The following is an 8910-nucleotide window of genomic DNA, read 5'->3' on the forward strand; positions in this document are numbered from 1 at the left end:
TCCTCCCACCAAAGCTGTAGCAAGTGGTTTTACAACAGTACTCCACAGTGCTCAAAACTTGGAAATGTGTACAGGGTGGCCAATATGGACTGTGAATTATAAATGCCAAAAGGTAGGTTCTTTAACCACCTAAGTTCTAGGATAGTTTGCTTCAAACTGAGTAAAGACAGAATTATATGACCAAAATAAAGGTTATAGCTCTTCTGTACTATATCCTAAGTTCTTCCATATATCTCAAATGGTGCAGATGTGAAGCTCTTTGAAATTCTACCTACAATCAGGAAGCCCTTTAGGAATTGAATGCCTACTTAAAAAAAAACAAAAACAAAAACGTAAGCCTCTATCGTGCAAGAAGGAGTAATTTTATAAATCAGACACAACCAAAGATTTTTGGTTAAGGGTCACTGTCAGGTTAACATGAGTTTATGCCAGTAGAATTTTCTAATTTTTTTAAGTAGCATCTGAGCAATGGAAGTATTTATTGACCTTGTAAGAACCTATTTAACTTCGTACTGTCACTTTTTGCCTTGGTAGTGAAATCTTTAATCTTCAGAATCATAAATCACCTGTCTTTGAAGAATTTCTTTTTGTTTCAATTACAAAGAAAGCGGGGTGGGGGGGGACTAAAAATCAGTCCATTGGCTGCCAGATCTGTTCTTGATCTTAAAGTTTCTGTTCATGTATATATGTTCTTACCTCATATTTTCACAGAGCCATTTGTTGCCAGGAAATGAACATCATAACTTGTATTCAAAATGTTTTGGCAATTAGTCTTCTGAGAACAACCAAATGCCAAACAACATAACCATAAAGGCTCAGATTCTGTGACACACAAGGACTCAAAAACAGGTTAATGTAACCTTCCCAATTAGAGAATTGGTGTGCATATCTTTGTGTATCTCATACAATGTACAAATGTTTTAATTAGTCCAATTCATAATTTCGTAGATGTTTGAAGGATTATGTGCTTGAGAAAGCAACATTATTATAGATGTTACTGTCTACTGTTAAAATGAGTAAGGCTTCAGTTAAAGCATTAGGAAAGGCCTAACAGCATGTTGTGGGCATTTTTAATACTGCAGAAAAAGATCTTCCCATAATGTCTAATGCTTTGGAAGGACTACATCAGGATAGGAGAAATCACCTTTTAAGTAACCAGAATTCCCAACAGAAACCATATTGAGAGAAACTTTACCAACCCCTGCAGGCAAGAGCTACATATTAAAAATATCATCCTTGATAGAGATTCTGTGAAAAAACTCTGAGGAGGGAGACAAAGTTGCTTGTGTACCTTGATTTCTATTCCCAAGAACTATGTAGACTTTGAAGTGACCACAATTTTTCTATTTATCAAGAAAATGTGTGGTGGCAGAATAACAATGCGGCTGCATATTAACTATAGGGAACAGAAAGTAAAAATGCCTCTGGGACTAGAGGGAGCACTCCGGGCCAGATTTAGCCTAATCAATTCATTCCACAGATAGGCTTATTAAGAACTTAAAAAATTATTTGCCTGACAAGGTTCTAATAAGGGTTTTTTATGGGACTTGACATGCTGGTTCTAGAAAATGTGAGAGACAAGCCCTGCATATGCTATACACTATTACATAGCATAATATAAATAAGATATATTAAGTTGCTGTATACCTAGTGTGGGGCACTGGTACAGGGATAAGCTCAGAGAATGATGGAACAGAATAGAGACCTAGATGCAGACTCCAGCAAGTGTGGTGGGCTGGATAGTCTCCTTTCGCCCTGCTAGATTCGTTCTCTTCTGTGCACCCTTTTATGTTCTAGAAAACTGATCCTGTGGACTGCATCAACCAGGCTCTGTTGGCTTCCAAAGAGAGGAATGAATGGGCAGGAAATCTGAGCATGGTACACTGATTTATGGGAGTGGCTACTTGGTCAGCTGCTTACAGACCTAGGGAGGCAAAAGTGGAAGGCTGGTGAGAAGTAGAGGAACATTCTGTGGAAGAACCTCTAGGAAGGGTCCCAGAGTGTGAAGAAATCCATATGTCATGTAAATGCCCACTAGATAGCATCCACTGCAGAGAGGTTCTCACTGTGGAAGTGGAAAGTCCTTGGATGGCCATCAGCCTCTTCCCAGCCCTCCTGGGACAATGGGGCCATGTAAAATAGTCATGGCAGCATGGGTGGAGGTTACATACGTCTCAACAACATAGACTTCCTCTCATTATGACTGATCTGGGTACTGTCACTGCTGAGTGCCCGAATGACAAACAGAGGCCAATGCTAATCCCCTAACAGGGCACTGTTCTCCAGAGGGGGGTTATGATAATAACAAACTGGACTTTTTTTTTTAAGAGAGGGACAGAGGGAGAGAGAAAAAGAATCTTAAGCAGGCTCCACACTCCGTGCAGAGCCTGACACAGGGCTGGATCCCATGACCTGAGCCAAAAGCTAGAGTCGGACACCCAACAGACTGAGCCACCCAAGTGTCCCCTGGACATTTTAATTCCTGAACTGGGATTGTGTTTTGTGACTTATAATGATCATGGGACTGTTTTTTTTCAACCAAAGAGTGACAAGAGTAATCATAGACCTCAGTTTTCATCCGTGGGCAGGGGAGGAACTATACCCAACAAATCAATGTAAAGGCACAAAAATAATATTGGAGACAAAGTTGCTTTATGATGACATTCCATAAGTTGTACTAATTGACATATGTACACACAATTATTGTTACTGTATTATTTTTGGATACACACATATATGGTAAAATATATCCATATGCCTGGGAACAATAAACACTAAGGTGATTGAACTTGGTGGTTTCCCATAGAGAGGGAGGAAAGAGAATGAGGAAAGAGGAGCACAGGGCTTAGATTGAATTTGTAATGTGAAATGGCTTATTATTTTCTATATGTTTGCAAATTTTTTAAATTTTATTACAAAAACAACCACACGTATCTGTCAATACAAATGACTATATATACATACACACCAGTTAATATCCTTATATCATGATGGGCTTTGAGAATTCAGACACAATACCCACCACCCCCTGTGCTTTCACTCAGGTCTCTATTTTCAATTTCTTCTAAACATTCTGTTTAGAATGTTTGTCTTGTTGGTCTCATTGTGAAGAAGCACTAGCCTACTTCTAATTATACCCCCAAAAAGTGATAAGTATGGACAAATGGCTTTTTCCTGCTTACAGATATGGAAAGAGTTCTTTAAAATAAATGAATTAAACTTCCAGCCTAGAAGCAGTATATAGCTGAGGAAGTTCAGGGTTAAGCTGAACTTCTCATGTAAATGTGCTAGGATGAAAGAAAGAGAGGCTGACGAGGAAATTTATGCTCTCACTTCTCCATAAACAGGGACAAGTCCGAAGTCATTTCAGCCTTCCCAGAGCTCCATGGGTCACATCCGAAGCTTTCTGATTCTAGCAAGTTAGCAGCTCATAGAAGGACAGTGCTCACAGCAACACCAGCTACAACAGACCAACTGATCCAAAGCTTCTGGGTCTTATTTCAGAAAATATCAACATTGGGGCACCTGGGTGGCTCAGTCAGTTAAGTGTTTGACTTGGGCTCTGGTCATGGTCTTGAGAGTTCAAGCCCTGTGTCAGGCTCTGTGCTGACAGCTCAGAGCCTGGAGCCTGCTTCAGATTCTGTGTCTTCCTCTCTGTGCCCCTCTCCTGCTCGCACTCTGTCTCTCTCAAAAATAAATAAACATTTAAAAAATTTTAATATCAACAATTAACACAATTTCATGACCAGATTTCAGTATTTTCAGCTGATATTTTTGTAGCTGAACTGAATATAACAGAAACGGAAATTTTAACAGTTTTTATCACTTTGAGATACGTTAAAGGTGGAATTGTTACATTGTCTTTGCTAGCTAATAGTAAAATACCCAGATAATGTTCTGTGATATGGAATACAGTTAATACATCTACTCTTTAGCCTTCTGATAGAGAATGAACTCTGAACTCAATTAAAATGTTTAGTGTTTCAACAAGAAACCTGTAAGAAGTGGGTTTTTTTTTTTTTAATGCTTATTTATTTTTGAGGGACAGACAGAAAGCAAGCAGGGGAGGGGCAGAGAGAGAGGGAGACACAGAATCCAAAAGCAGGCTCCAGGTTCTGAGCTGTCAGCACAGGACCCGATGCAGGGCTCAAACTCACAAACTGCAAGATCATGACCTGAGCTGAAGTTGGACGCTTAACCAAATGAGCCACCCAGACGCCCCTGTAAGAAGTGTTTAAATGCAGAAAGCTAGACATAATGTCAGAGGTTTGTAAGATGTCACAAATTTTTAAATTTCACCTTTTTATATTAATCCAGGCTCTCATTCCTTATTATTTCAAGCACCAACATCTGCAGAGACGTGTAATTTATAAATACTCCATATACAAGTAAAACAGAATGGTAATAGTGACAAGAGAATTTCATCTCTGTAGATATAACTAGAAGAAAATTTTAAAATAAATCTTAATGTTGGGGCACCTGGGTGGCTCAGTCGGTTAAGCATCAGACTTCAGCTCAGGTCATGATCTCGCAGTTCGTGGTTCGAGCCCCATGTTGGGTCTCTATGCTGACGGCTAGCTCAGAGCCTGGAGGCTGTCTTCAGATTCTGTGTCTCCCTCCCTCTCTGACCGTCCCCTCCTGATGCTGTCTGTCTCTCTCTCCCTCTCTCTCTCAAAAACAAATAAAACATTAAAAATAATAAATAAATAAATCTTAATGTATCTTGTCAGCTCAGGAAAACCAGTGCATATATACAGATGAGTCTCAATTGTATTCTAAAAGTTGTCCCTACACAGAAAAATTACTTCAATAAACTTTCCTCTGAAGTGGAATGGACCATTTCATTAGTTATATGAAGTTCTTGAAATAGTGCCATGTCTATGATCCACTAACACACAAAAAAGTAAGGCATTCAAATGAAAACCCATGGAACTTTGATACAGGGTGCACTTGAGCAAAGCTACCTTTTAAACGTCTTCCTATAACTATCATCAAACCTTTACCTATGGCTACATACTAAAAAAAAAAAAAAGTGCATTGTCCTCAGCTGTAAGTATTTCTAAATACTGAGTTTGGCCTGGTTTTCATTTGGACCTAAAGATAATTTATTAAGTTAAATAGACCCTAATAAACATGCAGACCTGCCAACACTTAGACATAAGAGCTTCTCATCAGATGCCTCTGACCTAAAATCACATGAATTTTTTTATGGAAAGACCACATTTCTCTTTGCAGACTCTTATCCAGAAATTAAGAAAATGATTTCATGTAACCTGATGAATGCTATACTGGCCATAATTTTTCAGAAGATAAATCACTTAAAAAAAAAAAAAGGCAAAGGGGGGACATCTGTGTGGCCCAGTTAAGCATCCAACTTTGGCTCAGGTCACAATTTCATGGTTCATGAGTTCGAGCCCCACGTAGGGCTCTGCACTGATGGTGTGAGCCTGCCTGGGATTCTCTCTCTCTCTCCATCTCTGCCTCCCTTTCTTCTTCTCTCTCTCTCTCAAAATAAATAAACTTTAAAAAAATAGCAAAAATGCAAAAATAGATTCATGCTTATTAATGGGTACTTCCACAGCGGTCCAGAAATATTTTGGCTGTTTCTATTTGCTGTGTCTATCTATACCTGCAATTAATTTCTTCACTGAGCAATACCCAGAAACTACATGGAGATTTTAGTTTCTTCAGTTGTATAGGGTCCTCTTTTCTGGAACTTTGGGCAGTAGCTTTTCCCTTCTTTTGCCAACTTTGTGGCTTCATGTTGTTCTTGTCTGAATCCAGGTTCACATGTTCATCTTCAATCCTTTCAATCATCAGAACGAGCCTACAAATTCTGCCCTGCATTCAATTTATCACCCTCAAACCGCCCCCTCCTGCGATCATAACCTCTGCGATTCTCCTCTGTGTATGATTGTTCTCTAATGAATGGCGTTCCATTTATACAGCTATGTAGTCATTTTTTTAAAAAAATTTCTTGGGGCGCCTGGGTGGCTCAGTCGGTTAAGTGTCCAACTTCGGCTCAGGTCATGATCTCACAGTCTGTGGGTTCAAGTCCCACATCGGGCTCTGTGCTGACAGCTCGGAGCCTGGAGCCTGCTTCAGATTCTGTGTCTCCCTCTCTCTCTGACCCTCCCCCGCTCACTCTCTGTCTCTCAAAGACATTAAAAAAAATGTTTTTTTAATTCCTTGACACTGGGTGCACATGAACCGGATGTTCCTGATGCCTGTCTTTATTCTCCACAATGTAACCTAAGACATGTCTTTTCTCCCACCTTCCTGAACTTGACAGTGCCATGTGACCAAAGGTTTCATCATTGTTTGTGCTGCTTCTCCCCAGGTAGTTCTAAATATTCTATTTTGGACGTCTTAAATTCTCCTTTTTGATGTAGTAGAAATTTTTCTCTAAAAACTCATTTCACTAATGTGGTTTTGTCTGATGCCTGTTAGTTGGAGTCAAAGATTTTAGAAGTGAAAGAGGCCCCCTCGATTTTTTATCTCTCCCTCTGACTTCAGGAAGACACCTATTGTTCTCACTTAACAGGCAGTGCAACTGAAGCCCAGAGAAGTGACTCATTTATGGCCCCACTTCTATTAAGTAAAGAAGCAGAAGTTGGATCCCCAGCCCCCTGTTGAGGAGCAGTGGGAGAAGGGAAAAGGCAGTTGGCACCAGAGAAGGGAAGTCTCTGGGTCAGTAGATTAATTAATTGGTATTTGTGTGGAGAATTTAGCAGTGCTTGGACTCAAATCTATTAACACTTAAGGAGTATTAGTAGTGACCACTGAAACACTACGTAGTAAAAATTAGGGAAGAATGGGATTGAGCTCAAAGACTAATGCTCCAATCATCTAATGCTGCACAACAAACCACCCCAAAATCTAGGGGCTGGAAACAATATTTTGCTCACAAATCTGGAATCCAGGCTGAGTTCTGCAGCGACAGCTCATCTCTCCATGTTAGCTGGGATCGGTCACGGTCTGAGAGAGTCATCCAAAGGCTCACTCAACTCAGAGGTCTGGAGGACAGGGTATAGGGCTGTTGCGGTTCACGAGACAGCACTATCTATCTCCACGTGACCTTTCCACGTGGACCTTCCAGCATGGCAGCGACAGGAGGGTCGAGCTTCTTATGTATCAGCTCATTGTTCCCAAGAGACATAGCTCAAGAGAGTCATGTGGAAGATGCACGACCCTTTATGACTTAACGCTGGAAGTCATACAGCATCACTTCTGCCACATCCTCCTGATCAAGGTGATTACACAGTGTTGTCAAAAACTGACCTCTGGCTCCGGAGCCAAAATGTGTAACACGAAGGCAGAGTTTGAGTATAAAGAAGGTAGATAGTTTCTGGCTCTGCCAGGCAAAGGAGGCTTCAGCAGGCTGACTGTCCCCCAAGACTGCAAGCCCACCCACAGTAAAGGGCTCGGGGGTTTTACAGGAAAATACAGGGTCCAGGTGTAGGAATCTGGTACATGCTGCCAGCCGCCTTCACTATGCCCTCAAGCTAGTCTCATGACTAGCACTGGCACTGGCCATCCCAGTCTCACTACTAAGAATACGCTGAGATCAGTGAGATGTCAATATCAATACCAAGTTCCTGGAACAAAGGATTCTACAGAAAAAAACAAGTGAAGGGGAGGAGGAGGAGGCTTCAAGAATTAGGAAAAAAAATTTGTTCAGTTGAAAGTCAAGGCTTGCTGAAGCACCAGTGTGTACATCTTGATTTCCATCCATCTTTACGATTCTAGAGTGGTTTCAGAAGATCTTCCCAGATTCAAGAGGCAAGAACATAGACCGCCCCCCCCACCAGCTCTCGGTGGAAGAGCGTCAACATCATATTGTAAGAAGAGTACATGGGATGAGATCTATACCAGAGCAGCTGTCTTTGGAAAACACAATCTGCCACAACAGAAAACCCCACTGGATTACCAAACCACTGAAATAGAGTTGAAAGGGACCCTGAAAAGGCCATCCATTTGTCACTAACAAAGCTCATTCTGCAAAAGAAGCTCAAATGTAAATGTCCATTCCTGTTGGAATCTTTCTTTGATGGCCCCCAGCTTCTGTAGCCCTTTGTAAATACACCCACTCTTCCAATCAGGATATTCCATTTTCAAAACATGGTTGTGATCAGGCAGGTACTCTTAACCTGTCTATGAGCCAAACTTCTTGTTCTAATATCGGTATGGTGTAGGAAACGTCACAAGGAAAACAGTCTTCAGACCGATGGGGAAGTGACACTTCAGGGGAACCACAAGTGGCACTCTGCACAGAAAACAGAGCAGAGGGAAAGCATCAGCAATTCAGAGAAAAACTGACACCACACAAAGGAAATATATATATGTATATACACACATGCTTTTGTCCTACAGTGAAGGTAGAAGATGGGGTGCCTGGGTGGCTCAGTAGGTTAAGCAACATACTGTGGATTTCCGCTCAAGTCATGATCTCATTGGTGGGATTGAGCCCCATGTCAGCTCTGCACTGACAGCATGGAGCCTGCTTGGGATTCTCTGCCTCTCCCCATGTGTTCTCTCTCTCTCAAAATAAATAAATAAACATTTTAAAAATGTAGAAGACATAGCAGTACAGTAAATGAAGCAGCTAGGAGGGAAGAATAGCCTAAAGCAGCGTTCTCCAACCTCACCTGCATTAGAATCGCTTCGAGAGCCTGTTGAAACACCCCCAGAGATTCTGACTCAGCAGGTCGAGCCTGAGAATCTGCATTTCTCTCGGGTTCCGGGGCAATGTTGCTGCTTGTGGTCTGGTACCACGCTTTAAGAACTACTAGCCTCAAGGTTTTTAGACCTGGAAGTTGTGGCCACAGTGAAGCCCTGGTAAGGCTGACGGAACCAGAAGGGGCCCCAAGAGCGGGTGGGCAGAGATGACCCCAGAGACGGAAGTGGCCT

This window comes from Hyaena hyaena, unplaced genomic scaffold (assembly GCF_003009895.1).
Source record: "Hyaena hyaena isolate Hyena2069 unplaced genomic scaffold, ASM300989v1 scaffold_100, whole genome shotgun sequence".
Classification (NCBI taxonomy): Eukaryota; Metazoa; Chordata; class Mammalia; order Carnivora; family Hyaenidae; genus Hyaena; species Hyaena hyaena.